Consider the following 17,566-nt stretch of genomic DNA (forward strand, 5'->3'; position numbering starts at 1 on the left):
CCAATCCGGAGATCGGTCTCTACTCGGGCATTTTGTAAAAGCGCTTGCATTTTTCTCTCATTTGATCATTTTTTTAGCCAGTTAGGGTGGGGGAACAGTTAACGGGGGTTAAAACTTTAACAAGTTGTGATTTATGTGACAAAGTGTTTAGGAATGGCTTGATTGCAATGCTAAATATAGATTGAGAACAAGCACTGAGCAAACTGGACAAATTGCAGTACGCTGCCCCGCAAAGGCCTGAGCAAGTTCTACCAGCATGCACTGGTCGTGCCACTGCATGCTGGTTTGACTTGCGCACGCCACAAGGAGACTGGCGTACTCCACTCATCTAGTTTCACAGTCCTTGTTTGCAACCCTCTGGGCTCTGGAAAGGACCAGCGCACACCCAGGACAAACCATACAGTTAAATAAGCAGGATATAAATATTTACAGACAGCTGGGATGTCTTGAAGCCACGAACATAGACAAGAAACCCCCTAAACAGAGTGGGGACAGAAAAGAGGCCAAGACTGAACTAAGATGCAAGAGCCAGCCACTGGATCCTAGCTTTAACTGCCGTACGCCAGTCATGGACTGCCGTACGCAGGTTTGATCCTGATCCAGTGCTTGGCTTTTACATCATCTGGGCTCTGGAACACGACCAGAAGGATCCCAGAGGCCTTCCAAACAGATAAAGAATAAGCAATAAAGTTTGTGTAAACAGTAGCAAACATACAGAAAATTGTAAACTGGTTATTTAGTATGCAAGAGTGATTGACAGAAAAACAGAACAAAAGAATGACGATCCATGATCCCCGCACCAGTTGTGCTCATACTGCCAAAACTGGCGTACGACATAGGTTTACTGGCGTGCGCCATGTTCGATCTGATACGATCGTCATATTTTACCAGTTTGAGGTCAGGACTAGTATTACTTACTAGCCTGGGCCTCAACGGTTCCCCTCAGGGGTCGAAAACAGAAAAGAACGTAAATGTGGTATACCTCTTGGTATTGAGGTTTGGTGGTTGTGTTGAGCTTTAGAGATTGAAGATGGAGGTTGTATGGTGACTGAACATCAGTGGGTGTATGGAAGTGGACTTCCTTCTTTTCTCTTTCAATAGAAGAAGAAGAGCAAGAAGAGAGGAGAAGGGAGCTCTATGCTTCTTAAAGAGACTAACCTCTTGCAAATGAATGCAAGGGGGGTATTTATAGAGGGGGAGTGACTGAGATCAGTCTGGTGCTAAGGCCTGTTTGGCTGGTTAAGACAAGGTTGGAGCCTCCCATGCATTAAATGCATGGGACTTGCCTTGATGGGGGGTGTAGGAGAGAGAGGGAACGTCTCTGCCGAAAGTAATCATCAGGGACGCTGTAGCCGACGTCAGGGTGGCACAAAAGTCCCGCCCAAGTTGCTGCATAAAGTTGATTTGACTGGGTTTGACTGACGTGCGCCATTATTAACTGGCGTGCGCCAGTAAAAGATGGGCCACTGGTCGATGACTGACACGTGGCAGATGACTGGCGTACGCCTTCAGGACGCTGGCGTATGCCAATTGGGTTTTGCTGGGGCTGTTTGGCTCTGGTTTGAAGGGTTTGAAAGGGGTTTTGAGAGAGGTTCTGGACGCTCAAAGCTCAACCACACCTTTGTCCTTGAACTGTTTTCGACTAAGATCATCATTGGAGAAATAAAAGATCGACAAATAACGTTATCTGGACAGTCCAGAATGGGGTGTCTACACCTTGCTGCCTGCCTAAATGAAGCCAAATCCCATGTGGATTTTGGCAGCTTCAACCAGACGCCAAGTTTGGCAGCAATGTCAAATTTGCATTTTGAACAATAAACTCTAAACTGTTTATATTTAAATTTTGTGAAAATATGGAGTAATACTTAGTAGTATAATACTCCATAATTTGACACTATGGTTGGAGGGAAAAGGCTTGATGCCAAATTTTGAGATGTGAATTCCCCACATAAGCGTTTAGAAAAAAAATTGGCATCTCAAGATTTGGCATCCATGGTTGGAAATGCTCTTCCTATACTATTTAAATAGGTTTTGAGTTACACACATGTATTTCAAATATATATGTGTTGAAAATTCGAAACTTGAGGGAGTATATTATATAGGTACACACTAACACACACATTCATTGATAGCATTTTTCATGAGAATTCTGAAACCTGTCATTTGATGAGGGATAAGATTACAAATACAATAAAATTGTGAAATCTTAAAAGTGAATAATTTCGTAGACATCCCTCGCTAATGTAGTGGAATTGTTGTAATATTTGAAATAAAAAGTTGAGAATTAAATGACATACAAAATTTAATAAATTTATTAAACAAAAAATAATTTATGAAACCAATTTATGAGAAAAAAATATAAAATCTGAAAAGTAAAAAAATGAAAAAAAGTTTCAGTGGGGCCCAGGCCCCATTGGGCCCTCACTCCCTCCGCCCCACTTGTGGTTAGGATTGGTGGCCGAACGTAGAGTCCTACTATATGTACCAACCAACTCCCTACCGGAATCATATCGACAGTCGCGCGAATCAACGGCATCCGATGTGTGTAGGGTGTCGGTACAATTTCGGTAAGGAGTTGGTTGGTACATATAGGTTTTCTGCCGAACGTATAGACATTAGGTACCTAAGGCTATCCACAATGGTATAATAAAAAATGAATAACCAAAAGTTGACATATCAGCTTTTGATTATTCATTTAAGAGGTTGTTAAGCTTACCAATGTTGAGGTTCACAATGGTCGCTTCTAGTCCATAACCAAAATAAGGGGTCCACAGCCTAAAATTGGTTATCCAAAGCTTAAAAATGCTTTTGATTATTGAAAAATGTTGCTAGTTTTGATTATTCAAAATCTAAAATTTGATTATTTTTAAGGATGTTGCTAAGTTTGATTATATCATTGTAAGCCATCTTTTGCACAAATATTGTTAACTTTAAAAACAATTGATATTTGATTATACCATTGTGGATGGCCTAAGGGAAAATGACGGCTCATGTTGTGTTTTGATAATTAATACCCGTCAAGAACAAACTAGAGCATCCCTATTGTAATAAGCAAATGTGTGTGGATAATCAAATTTAACAACAATACTTAAAAAACATTCCACATTGTAATAAGCAAAGTTACAAGTCTTTTAGCAAATAACCAAATTTCACTCATTCTATAACCAAACTTAACAACTTTTATTAATAACCAAAACTCAAAACTCAATAATTCAAAAACACCCACATTGGAATCGTTTTATCGAGATGAATAATTTGGTGTGGTCAGGTGTGTGATTGAAACTCGTTTGTGATTGGACAAATGTGCATTGTGTATTGTGGGGATTTTTTTTGATTAGGGATGCAAAAATAATTAATGTTTGTTAAGTTTGATTATGGACTAAATGGATAATCAAATGCTGACGTGGCACGTTTTGATTATTGGTTTTGATTATTACCATTGCGGATGCTCTAAGAACATTTGTTAATGCTGAACACATCATTGACGAGTATTAATTATCAAACACGCCCTTGGTGATATTCACTTACTGTGGGTCAAGTTAGGTAAATAAGAGGGTCCAAAAATGTTTCCCGGCCCAACTAATCGTTTTCTGAATGTAGGCCATGAGAAGGGAGGCCCAAACTGGACTGAAGCCCAAACAAATTAAGCTTTGTGAGCATGTAAAAGAGTTTAGGAAATGTGCCACTGAAATACACCCAAAAGGCATTCAGGGGATTGAATCTAGATCGTTTTGATTTAGAAACGTACTCCAAATCTTGTCTGTTTTTTTTTTTTTTTGGAAAAGCAAAAAAGATTTTATTAATCTTTGAAAACAAATTAGAAAGATTTTAAGCACGTGGCATCACAACAAGCAAATCTTTTGTGTTAATGTCTCAAGTTACACACAACACATTTATCAAATCACATCAAAGACAAAATTTAGAGTGCTTTCATACGAAATTAGAGTGTGAAAATGGCGAATTATAAGTGTGGATAGTGAGCTTATAGATAAGGAACTCCATTCTGTTGACTCTACTAGATAGAATACAACTTGTATTTTTTTATAGTCAAAATTAGAGTTTGATCCTGCGTCAGAAGGAACGCTAGCTATATGCTTAACACATGTAAGACGAACGTGAACGTTGTTTTCGGGGAGCTGGGCTGAAGGAATAAAAATCTATGCCAGCATCACTGATGATGTGCAAAAAGATTTTTTTTAGATAGAGAGTATAAGGGGGCTTCTACAGGCGATTCTTTAACCGCAGGCAACCCAAACTTGATTTAATGATGGCCGCGCATGAGATCGCACGAGACCACTTCGATTATGATTTGCGGGATGCGATGGTAGCAGCCCTAAAATACCTTTTGCGCTATCTTAAAACTACCCAATTGGTTCTGGATTCTTGCTACCAGCTGGTATAGTACTTACAAGTTACAAGGAAATCCATTCCACTTTTTACAGTAGTTGTTCACTAAAATCTCATCGGATGCAATTATAGTGCCGAATGTACTTTTAGTTATACTCTTACAGTATATAAAAATCCCAAAATACAAAGATTCTTAAGCACGACTACATAGCGGAGAGTGCATTTAGATTAAAAAAACAAAGACGAACTTTCAAGGGTAGACTTAAGAGCATTCTGCAATGTTAGCCTAGCTAGTTCATTATCTCATCGTAGTTACTAGCTAAAGTTAAAAGTTGAATGCTCCAATAGATTTAACACTTCATATAGTAGTATATCATCTAGGAACTGTTTCTTCCGAAAAAGTAAAAATTGGCCTAGGAACAGCGAGTAGTGTAGTTCTAGGCTTGATGCGGGCGTGCCAGGACTGGATTGCAGTCCAAATTCGTATCAAGGTCTGGATGCCTCATGCCAGGACTGAATTGCAGTCCAAATTCGTGCTAAGGCCTGAATGCCTCAGATCTGACTTCGTATTGAGCGATTGCGTACGACCTAAGGGGTGAGGCCGTATGTGATTCGTGGTTTGCCTTGTCGGGATAAGGACTTAGTATTTCCTAATCGGTGTAAAAAATGGAAAGAAAAAGAAAACAGGACTGAACGATACGGTAAATGAACTTCATTAATGGTTTAACGAAGTTTAGGTACAATGAAATGAAAGGAAATAAAATCTAGGCTGGGCTAGATTGAACTGAAAGATAAAATATTTTGCGGGAAAGTAAAGATAATTGAAGTAATGATTGAAAGAAATGAAAATGTAGGTGCATAAGCCGGGGGCTTGATGGTTGGGGACCGAAAGATAGAAGATAATTAAAACATAAATTTGCATAAGCCGGGGGCTTGATGGTCGGGGACCATTGCCAAGGCCTTTAATTCTGGTATTTATAAGCAATACTTCCAGGCCTTGAGCTGCTTGAACTGCTTCCACAGGCCTTCATGCATTGCTGCCATGTGGCCTTCTAGCAGAGGCTTAGGCTTGAGCAGCTTCGAAATGCTCCAATGAGAGGTTGTTCTTTGACCAAAACGTGCTCTTCACTCCAAGAAAATGGCCAAAGCTTGAAAAATCATCATTTTTTGCATAAAACTTTGTAAAAGAGCAAAAGGAATTTCAGCATCCAGGCCTTTGAGCTGCTTCAACACTCAAGCTACTGCTTGATTGGACATCCTCTGGGCCCACCACTGCTGAAGACCAATACTTCTCCAGGCCTTCCTACCATTTTATTGGTTCTCTATCTCTTATGGGCCCTTAAATCCTCTAATCTTGATTCCTTATGAAAGAAGAATCGAGAAACAAAAGATTAACAAGACCTGAGTGAGCTGCTTGTGTGCAGCTTGCTTAGGTCTGCATGAGTCATTCACCAACAGCTCCAAGGGCTGCATGTACGCCACCTGTCCTTGGCCTTGCATCATGCTGAAGAATGGGGTCCCACCAGTTTAGACCTTGAGCTGCTTGTAAGCAACTTACCTAGATCTGCCAAACAAGAACATTCTAGGCCTTTGAGCTGCTTGCGAGTAGCTTGAGGCCTTTGAGCTGCTTGTGAGCATGGATGTTTATAAAAAAAAGGGATATTTGGGCTCACCAAGGCCAAAAACGCAGGCCTGGTTGAGCTGCTTGTGAGCAGCTTATGTGATGTTAGATAAAGGCCTTTGAGCTGCTTGTCCAGGCCTAAGCTGCTTGTGAGCTGCTTGGGATGTCTCCATGCATGGTTGCCACGTGTCCCAAGCCTTGCTTCATGCTAAAGGATAGTAAAGACTTAGACCTTGAGCTGCTTGTAAGTAGCTTACCTAGATCTGCCCAACAAGAACATTCTAGGCCTTTGAGCTGCTTGTGAGCAGCTTGAGACCTTTTCCCTGTCAACTGAAGGCCATAGGTGACGTTTTCTTTAAGAAATAGGCCCATCTATTACTTGGGTCTGAACTTGAAGAGCATCATAGGCCTTTTCTCTTTGTAAGCCATGCGAGCCCAAGTCTGGAAAGAAAACTTAGGCTTTAATTGATTTAGGCCCACTTAGAAGGCCTTATTATTTCTAAAAATTGGCCTAGGCCTGATTAAAACACTCAGAACTAGTGGGTCAACCCAAGTCTTTGGCTAATCTTGGGGTTGGGCTTGAGATAACGAAATCTTAGGCATAAATTGGCCCAAACCTTTGAAAACTCAACTCGATCAGTGGTGTTCAAATTAGCACGATTTCGTGGATGACCGATCATGAGGCTTTTTAGCGCCTGAGACCTTCATTCAAGGCCTTCTTTTAACCACAAATTGATTTTCTTAATTTTGGCCAAAAATGGGTGTAAACATTGCCCCCCCATGCCTTAATTCTTTACGTTTAGGATCAAGGCATGTATAAAAAGTAAAACCATTTTTGGCATCCAAACAGGCCTCGATTCCTATTTTAGCATGTATTCTTTTGATTGCCTTTCCTATGGACTTAGTAGGCATTAGACATTTTCCAGACATACTTTCAGGCCTCTCTGACAATATTCTCTAAATTCAGACCTTGGAATGAGTCTGCCAACCATATTTTTGTTGGTCAGGCCTGTGAAAGGCCTCTCTTAAAGATAAAAGGCCTCAATCTGCATCCTCTAGGGCTGTTTAGAGCAATTGGATGATGATCATGCCTATATTAGAGTTGAATCTCAAGGCTCATTGCCTCTTATTAGCCATGTTTATGCCAATAGAGGCTATGTTTTTAGGCCTGAAACTATGTTTGGAAGGCCTAAACTTCCACTTTGAGTGTTTATAATGAAGATTCAAGCCTATTTAAAGAGCTCAAAGGGCCTTCATCTTTGTGGAAAAGGCCTTCATACACCGATACGAGGCCTCTTTTCAGTCCCGGTTGCAGAGTAGCTCCAAACCTATGAAAGGTTTGCAACAAGGCCTGGAAATGCGTTGAAAGGCCTAAAAAGGTGGCTCAGGCCTAAAGAAAGAGCTTAAAGGGCCTCATCTCCTGCAAAAAAGGCCTGTTATGTACTTAAAAATAAGGCCTACTCAATGACTGGTAGGCCTTGGCTGAACATCTTAAAGATGCATGTTCGGCCTTTGAAGGGCTTTCCTCCACTTAGCCCTTTTTACAACCACGACATTTTTGCGTAAGCCAAGTGAATAACACTCGCTTTTGATGTGCCCCACAAATCCAATGTGGGCGCGATTTCATAGCTTTTAGGCCTATAGTTGGCCTATGCTTGTAGTGCCTTTTGGCAGGTCGAACAATGCCAAAAAGGCCTTCGTTAACCGGGGGAGGATGGGGATCTCCAATCACAAATGAATCATGATCAAGCCCTGGAGTGTCGTCGTTTTCCTCATCTTCATATCGTCCCTCTTGTCTAGAATGGCTGCTACATGCAACTCAGACCTGCCTATGGGGCTGACGACAGGCCTGGATCGTTCTTGACCGACATTAATGATCCGTTCATCGCCCAGGGCTGAATCTGGATGTGGTAGCCCTTCAGAGACTTCAGAAAGCTCTTGAGAGGAGAAAATGGGTTGATCTTGCCTCATAATTGGACTTCCTATGTCCTGGCTTATTTCAGGCCTGAGATCTTGCCCTTCTTGCGTCGAAATAGGCCTGTCGTTTTGCTCTTCTAGGCCTGGAACTAGCTTTTCATCTAGAAGTTTTTGAGAAACTCCTGAATGTTTGCTGCTGCATTCTGGCATGAAGCTGTTGTCGCCTAGGCCTTGCCGCTGGTCGGGAATCCTCAAAGGCTTGAACTGAGAATCTTGCCCCCCGAGTGCAATTTCTTGGCCTCCTTGCCCCCTGAGTGCAGGGCTGTCAGAAGCTAAGGCCTGAGAGAAGCCTGGAGGCCTGGTACGCTTGCAAGAGGCTTGTTTAGACACATTCAGGCCTGAACTCGAGCCTAAAGTGTCAAACTGTGATACCGATGATGGAGTAGGATTTGACAACTTATCCTTGAGTTTAGCCATCGCTTTATCAATGGCCTTGGTGGAGTTGATAATGACCTGGCTAGAGTTGATAATGGCCTGATTAGAGCTGATAACGGCCGTGTTGGATTCTTCTAGCCTTTGCAAACATGCATCTAAGGGATCAATATACTCCTATGAGAGTTCTTCGTTGGATGCAGCGGTACAGGTCTGAATGGCCATATTTTCTTCAACTTGGCCTCCAAAGGTCTGAGCATGAGGATCACCCAAGCCACCATTTTGGTATTCAGGCTGTTTAGACAGGCCTGAATGCATGACACTTGAATAGCCATGTGACTTAGCATTAAGAAGATAGGCTACCTCATCGCGTAATTGGCGTTCTTCATCTTCAAGTCTGTCAATTTCGTCTTCAAGCCTTTGAATTGCATCATTGTAGAAGTGTTGTGCGTCGAGAAACCAACCCTCCATAGGATTGAGTTGATACCTCTCTCTGTCGAGACAGTTGATCTCATCTTCAAGTTCGTCGACCTTATCATCTCGCAGACTAATTTCTTCCTCAAGAAGCCGAATCTCAACATCCAATTCAATGTATTGAATTGACATGAATCGGCATGATCATACCCGGCCCCTTGAAACGATTAGGGTCCCACCGGGCGTGCCAATGTTTCTTCTGAAAAAGTAAAAATTGGCCTAGGAACAGCGAGTATTGCAGTTCTAGGCCTGATGCGGGCGTGCCAGGACTGGATTGCAGTCCAAATTCGTATCAAGGCCTGGATGCCTCATGCCAAGACTGGATTGCAGTCCAAATTCATGCTAAGGCCTGAATGCCTCAGATTTGACTTTGTATTGAGCGACAGGATTGCTGCCCGAATTTGTATCAAGGCTTGGAAACCTCAATCTGACTTCTAATCGAACGAAAGTGCACGGTCTAAGGGTGGAAACCGTGAGGAGGTTCATGGTTTGCCTTGTCGGGATAAGGACTTAGTATTTCCTAATCGGTGTAAAAAAAGAAAAGAAAAAGAAAACAGGACTGAACGATAAGGTAAATGAACTTCATTAACGGTTTAACGAAGTTTAGGTACAATGAAATGAAAGGAAATAAAATCTAGGCTGGGCTAGATTGAACTGAAAGATAAAATACTTTGCGGGAAAGTAAAGATAATTGAAGTAATGCTTGAAAGAAATGAAAATGAAGGTGCATAAGTCGGGGGCTTGATGGTCGGGGACCGAAAGATAAAAGATAATTAAAACATAAATTTGCATAAGCCGGGGGCTTGATGGTCGGGGACTATTGCCAAGGCCTTCAATTCTGGTATTTATAAGCAATGCTTCCAGGCTTTGAGCTGCTTCCACAGGCCTTCATGCATAGCTGTCATGTGGCCTTCTAGTAGAGGCTTAGGCTTGAGTAGCTTCGAAATGCTCCAATGAGAGGTTGTTCTTTGACCAAAACGTGCTCTTCACTCCAAGACAATGACCAAAGCCTGAAAAATCATCATTTTTTGCATAAAACTTTGTAAAAGAGCAAAAGGAATTTCAGCATCCAGGCCTTTGAGTTGCTTCAACACTCAAGCTACTTCTTGATTGGATATCCTCTGGGCTCACCACTGCTGAAGACCAATACTTCTCCAGGCCTTCCTACCATTTTATTGGTCCTTTATCTCTTGTGGGCCCTTAAATCCTCTAATCTTGATTCCTTATGAAAGAAGAATCGAGAAACAAAAGATTAACCAGACCTGAGTGAGCTGCTTGTGTGCAGCTTGCTTAGGTCTGCATGAGTCATTCACCAACAGCTCCAAGGGCTGCATGTACGCCACCTGTCCTTGGCCTTGCATCATGCTGAAGAATGGGGTCCCACCAATTCAGACCTTGAGCTGCTTGTAAGCAACTTACCTAGATCTGCCAAACAAGAACATTCTAGGCATTTGAGCTACTTGTGAGCATGGATGTTTATAAAAAAAGGGATATTTGGGCCAACCAAGGCCAAAAACTCAGGCCTCATTGAGCTGCTTGTGAGCGGCTTATGTGATGTTAGATAGAGGCCTTTGAGCTGGTTGTCTAGGCCTAAGCTGCTTGTGAGCTGCTTGGGATGTCTCCATGCATGGTTGCCATGTGTCCCAAGCCTTGCTTTATGCTAAAGGATAGTAAAGACTTAGATCTTGAGCTACTTGTAAGCAGCTTACGTAGATCTGCCCAACAAGAACATTCTAGACCTTTGAGCTGCTTGTGAGCAGCTTGAGACCTTTTCTCTGTCAACTGAAGGCCATAGGTGACGTTTTCTTTAAGAAATAGGCCCATCTATTACTTGGGCCTGAACTTGAAGAGCATCATAGGTCTTTTCTCTTTGTAAGCCATGCGAGCCCAAGTCTGGAAAGAAAACTTGGGCTTTAACTGATTTAGGGCCACTTAGAAGGCCTTATTATTTCTAAGAATTGACCTAGGCCTGGATAAAACACTCAGATCTAGTGAGTCAACCCAAGTCTTTGGTCAATCTTAGGCTTGGGCTTGAGATAACGAAATCTTAGGCATAAATTGGCCTAAGCCTTTGAAAACTCAACTCGATCAGTGGTGTTCAAATCGGCCCGATTTCGTGGATGACTGATCATGAGGCTTTTTAGCGCCTGAGACCTTCATTCAAGGCCTTCTTCTAACCCCAAATTGATTTTCTGAATTTTGACCAAAAATGGGTGTAAACAAGAACAATCCAAGGATATACTCCTATGTTTTGATTGTTCCTTCATTCCACACAAAGAAAAGGAGGAAGTTTAGTCCCGAGGCAAGTGGAGCTAGCTAGGCACAAAAGATGAAAAAATAATGAACCACCAAAAAGTGATGTAACAAGACGTACCCCAAAGCCAAAGAGACATTCCCTCGAACCCTACCAAGCTAAGTATAAAGTAACACCAACTATATACTATATTCCTCATACCCCACCCCCACATCAGCTGCAATTATGATGATGGCACTGGCACTAAAGAAGAGTGCGAGTGGGCCGGCATGCATACAAAATCTTAATCAGAGATATCATTCACCACTTATTTAATTCCCATGCAAAATACTAAAAAGTAGACACACATAGTACACACTCACTCTCTCTGTGTGTGTGTGGAGATAATGGAAGGAGAAAAGCATGAAGTAGAATCTAGCTAGTTGTCTCTTGAGAAAAGTGATTTGGTTATACTAAATAATGCACTGGCTAGCAAAGAGAAACCCACAACACATTTTAGGGACTTGAAAAGGTGAGCCCAGCAGGAGGAAGAGGAGCAGGCCAGAGGGAGTGGGAAAAGGCAGAGAATTTTGTGTCAGCTGCTTGATTAGCATGCCTATACCTACCTACCTATTCCCATAGATACGCATATATATATATAGTATAGTAGGAGTATATACTAGTTAGCTATGTGCTTCGATTCAGAGAGTTGTGGAGTAGTACTGTCTGTATGAATGAAGGATTTTCTGAATTGGTCATTGGACTCTTACTCTTGGCATCTTCCCGTATTCCCTTCCTGGTCTGGTGTGTTGCCTCTACATATATATATTTGGTGTGTTCATCAGTCTCTGGGGATAAACACTCACATCAATAAACAGCCTTCCTTTCACCCATTTGTCTGCGTAGTGGGGTTTTTTTTTAAGAGAGAGAGAGAGCACATAAATGAATCCTCAAACCCATAAATGTTAGTAGTAGATACGAAAAAACTTTTTCTGGATTTGATCCTAAAACCAAGGATTTAAATAAGCAGTACTATATCACCTATACTGATGAGCAAAGGACAGATGCATAAAAGAAAGATGTAAAAGGGGGAGAAAACTTTTGACTATAATAGTAGTGATCTGTACGTACTACTCTAGCTAGTATTGTACACCTCTGTAATCTACTAGTAAAATACTATATATATTGAGGAAACAAACACGTTGATGATCTGAGTGCATGTGCTGGTAAATAAAATTAACCAGATACATTAGTAGGATTCATTGATTCAACCTAACCAAAATAAATAAATAATAACAAGCTCTTTCCTTCATTAATCGGTTGGAGCTAGGCCTTTGAGTAGTGAGGTTATAAGTATCTGCTGGTTTCTTTGTCAATATTGAACTTAATTAAGATCAAAAGTAAAAAGAAACAAGAGAAAGATGATTCGGGCCATAGCACATGACCAGCATTAATATATAGTGGAGATTTTTTTTGATTGAATTCAAATATTGACTTTGGAAGTAGTGGTCTAATAGAAACTTTTAAAGTGCTAGCGTGACATGATCTCACGCTCAGACTACGTTCTCCCAAGTTGTAAATTTGGTTTGTTAGACTTGGTTGGGCTCGCGCATAATTTTGTGGAGAGATTATTAAGATTACGAAAAATAGAAAAGCAAGATAATGCTGTAAATGAGTTAAATATAGCAGGACAATGATTTTTACGCTCCTCTCTTTACCATCTACACTCCTCTTTTTGTCTTCATCCGCATGAATTTATAATGTTGCATTTGAATGTATGAAAAAGTGCACTAAAAAAAGGACAATATACTAGTAAATTCATATTGATAAAGACAAAAAAGAGAGTCTGAATTGTAAAAAGAAGAGTGAAAATCACTTCCCTAATTGTATTCATTTGATTCTGAAGCTATTTATTTTCCACTTAGTTAATTTTTTTTCACAGTTGCTTCATTGAACACAACCTTATTATAAAATCCGAAATAAAATGTTGACTTTTCGTCAAGATGAGGATTAATTGAGTACCACCAATATTACATGGCAAATGAAATTGTTTGATATGTCTATCCCTGCACTGTATATACTTCATTTTTTCAAAAACATTACCACCATTTTAATACTGTCATATACTATGATTCTAGCTTTGTTACTACACAAACATGCATCGTCATATATATATATATTGAATTTAATCTTGCCATCCACATTTTGAAAAAGGGTAGACTCTAAGTTTAACATCGGTACCGTACTTCCGGCTTCACATATTTCTTTAGCGATCTTTTCAAAATAAGTTTGGTGATGAATATATATGTTAATTTCTATTTTTCAATTTTCTTGTGAAGATCGAGAGAATAATTTAGATATCTTTTGGCTACATTACAGCCTGGACATGTCATTCGAAGTGGGGCTTTATAGTTGGGACAAATTCTCAGAGCCCATTTCAGTGAATGACATGCATGGTCGGGGTGGACATACACCGTTGATTTGAAGAGATGCATATTCGTATTCTCATTCTTAATTTATTCTTGGCTAGCTCATTTGCAGAGATGTTTTATGTTCCTTAATTATCTTACTCTAATGATCTGGTTCTTTTCAACTAACCTTAGCTGAATTAATTGTGGTTCTCCAATACTTTGGTGATACAGGAGCTTAGCCAATTGTCAGCTATGCGGATGACGAAAGGTTATCTCAATAATTAAGTTCAAAGTGTTTATTTAATTTCTAGTCAAATTGTCTATCAAGTTTTCAGTTAATGACTTTAATTAGTTTTTGGTCTAAGTATTTATTATGTGTTCTAACTACGTATCTAGTAAATTGTGTCTTTGGTTTAATAATGGTCTAAGTATTTGGAAGGCCTTGTTGAAAATTTTCTAGACTTTATTGAATCTTGGAAGCGTAATTTTTGTAATGCTTACAAGTAGGTGATCTAATGAAATGAGAAGAGAGTTGAGTTGATTATTAAATATTGTAGAGTGTGTCTTAGTTGGAGTGAGTGATTCCTCCTATAATCAAGCAAGTGGTTTGGTCACGTTAAGTGGCATTCGTGATTAATAGCGTCGAGTGGCATCCACTACTCTCAGTCGAGTGGCATCCTGGGAATATTGATCCTAACCTTGCAGGTTCCGGCCTGCATCAACGGGTACACAACATTTTTAAGAAATACTGCCATGAGACTCTATATATAGATTGTATATTACCATGTGGAGTTAGTAGAGCTTGATTTGGTTTGGCTTGTCACTTGAAAAACTATGGCCAAGATCAACGGCAACTTGCGCCGCTAGATCCTGAACGAGGATATATATTATGGCAATCGATAACCTTTAGGAGATATCGTATATACTTTGTGATATGCAAATCAGAATTTTAGACCGAGGGTTAACTTAAACAAATATTTTTATTTAGAAATGTACTCACCATATCATGTAGGTTTTGTAGTACATTACTACTATATTGTACTACATGACATTGTTTATTTTTTGGTCGACAATTGTAATGCTCATGTATGATTATTTTCGTCTATGAGAAAATTGAGAAAATTTTACATGACATTAATGAAGAATAATTTCAAATTTTAACTAGATCAAATCAATATTATTTAGATTTTCAGAGATTCGTATGATAGTTATATATAAATACTATAAATATGTTATAAATAATATTACAGTAGAAAAATTCTAAAATTGGGGGTGGCTGAGTGGGCCTCCGCCTCTGTGCAACAATCATTGTATTCTCTTCTATTATTTGTACATAGTAAAAACTAGGACGAGCCGAGAATGCACCCAGATTTAAAAAAATCACGTCAATTATTGTTCTCTCTCTCTCTCTCTCTCTCTCTCTCTCTCTATATATATATATATATATATATACACACACACACACACTCTTTCTTTGCTCTGTTATTGCATGTTCTTTGTAGAAGAGGAGAGGAGTGTGTAGTTTTGGGTCGAATCCATAATCACGTCAATTACTGTTGCAAGTAATTGTAACGCAAGTACTCCTTCCCGGAATCCTCAGCTCCCATTCATCAAAACATGCCCCTAATCCTACTCCTCACGCGGGGACATGTTCCGATAATTACCAAGGAACCGGAGTACTGTTTCCCAAAAGTGGTGAAGCTTGCAATTGCGAACAGGACCAGTCACGTGCATAGAGTATTCAAGCCCTTCACAAGGAACGAAACCAGGATTTCATACACGAGGGGGCCAAAGCCAGAGGGGAGAGAGACCGAGAGAGAGATTAACTATCCTATAAGGTCTCATTTGATTCGCAGATTAAAACCTATGGGATTAATAGTTCTGGGATTGTTAGCCCTTAGACTATTTTTCCTGAATTAATTTCATTTCTAATTCTAACCGATCCCATGTTTGATTCGCAATTTCGCATGCGATTACAAATGGGATGATGAACAGTTTTTTTTTTGAAAAAAAATTTTAAAAAAAGTTTCTGAAAATAGGTTTTTTATGGAATTTTTTTTGAAAATAATAGTTTTTCAAAATAATTAACGAAAACAGTTATATTACGATTTTTTTTGGAACGAGATGTTTTTTTTACAAAAACTACTTTTTGAAAAACATCTTTTAAAAAATATTGAATTCAGTTTGTTGTTCAAAAAAAACTTGAAAAACATATTTTTTGAAAAAAAATAAAGTTTCGAAAACAATTTTGTAAATTTGTTTTTGGAAAAAGAAAGTTTTGAAAAATATTTTCCAAAAAAAATATGAAAGTAGTTTTTATATTAAAAATATTTTTCGTTATAAATTTTTACACAAAAGATAATTTTGAAAATACTTTTTTAAGAACAATTTCAATACTATCTGAATATTTTTTTAAAACAATCCCTTCTTTGTTAATCCTACCCAATCCCACCTCTTAATCCTACCCAATCCCACCTCTTCCCTAGACTTATTATTAATTTAGTATCTCTATATAGGGATAGAATTAATATCAAGATTGAATCCCGACAGTCATTTCGGAAACCAAACATGAGATTACTTGGAATTAGGTACAGTTAGTCATATTCCAGACAATTAACCAAAACCATTACGAGTATAACAAAACCATAGCGAGACATAATTTGTTTGTTATGCTTGTAATAGATTTTAGTTATGTTTATAATGATAAAGTTATGCCAAAAATTACGATATCTCTAAAATGATTGAAGACACCATAGCATCATCCGTTGTATATATAGTATCAAAAAAGAAAATTAATGGAGCTGCCACGGGGCAAGGATCGAGAAGGGTCATGTAAAACTGCATTCAACCTGTTTGCGGGTGTTTTTTTGCCAAATCCCTTTCAGAATCTAATCCGATTCCCAATAAAATTCGGGATGGGGTAGAATTGTCATCCCATGCGTACGTAATCGGAATACAGAAGAGTTTTGGTTTTATTTTATGGAGTACTGTGAAGTGTCTATTCTAAAACCAGCACTAAAACACACACATGCATGCATGCATGCATGCAGAGAAAAGCTCATGATCGAGCAGACTGTTTTGAACCCGGCAGAGACTACACAAACAGAAACACAAGACAAGCCAGATCAAAAAACAAAAAAACAAAAACAAAAACAAAAACAAAAAAAAGCTAGACAAGCTTTTATCTTTTGTGCATCAACGATCGATAATTGCTCTGTTTCTAACTTGTCTTTCCTGTCTATATATACTATCCGAGTAGTAGTAGTAGTATCATTTATCACCCTCGCTGAGTCCTGAGCACAAATAGACAAACGTCACCATCTTTGCATCAAACAACTAGTACCATATATCGACATAGTAGTAAACAACACAAGACAACTGTATGTAGCTCCATATATCCTTACTTGACCATCTTTGCAAAAACAAAAAGCCTTGACCATCTTATTTTGCACTTATCTTTCGGTTTCACGTACTCAAGAATTTTCCTACCAATTCATGACCTACCCACAAAATTAGTAGTGGTGTCAAACTGATTAATTTCCTCCTCAATTAATTGGTCATTGACATATTTTCACAGTTAGATTATTAGTTACATGATTAGAATTCATACACAATCTAAACGTATTTAAAAAAAATCCTTCACAATTAGGTTCGAGAACACTTGATCTTTTGCCCCATGCTTGAAGATGCTCCTCCCTGTCGTGGTAATAGCGAATGCTGAATAGACATTTATATACGCTAACCCATTTGACCCAGTACTTGAAACTTAGTTTATAGAAACATTCTTTAGCAGGACTCTATTTCAACACACATTAGTGGGAGAGTCAAGTCAAAGTGTGTAGGCTCCACCTTAATGTGTGGTGTAAAAAAAAAACTTAGAGCATCACGTAACGGTACCTCAAAGACACTGAAATAATCTCTCCACTTAATTGGGGTTAAATGGGTTACCACCAGACTGTCTTATAACGGGGTAGAGTTATGGTATGATTCAAAAGTTTGAGTCAAAATTAACACAAGACTAATTACTTTAAAAGTGGACAGAAAAGGAGAGAAAAGGGGATATATGATCAGGAGAGGCTTTCGATACTGAAATCTAAGAGAGAGAGAGAGAGAGAGAGAGAGAGTAGTGCT

Source organism: Rhododendron vialii, chromosome 3a (assembly GCF_030253575.1).
Source record: "Rhododendron vialii isolate Sample 1 chromosome 3a, ASM3025357v1".
Lineage (NCBI taxonomy): Eukaryota > Viridiplantae > Streptophyta > Magnoliopsida > Ericales > Ericaceae > Rhododendron > Rhododendron vialii.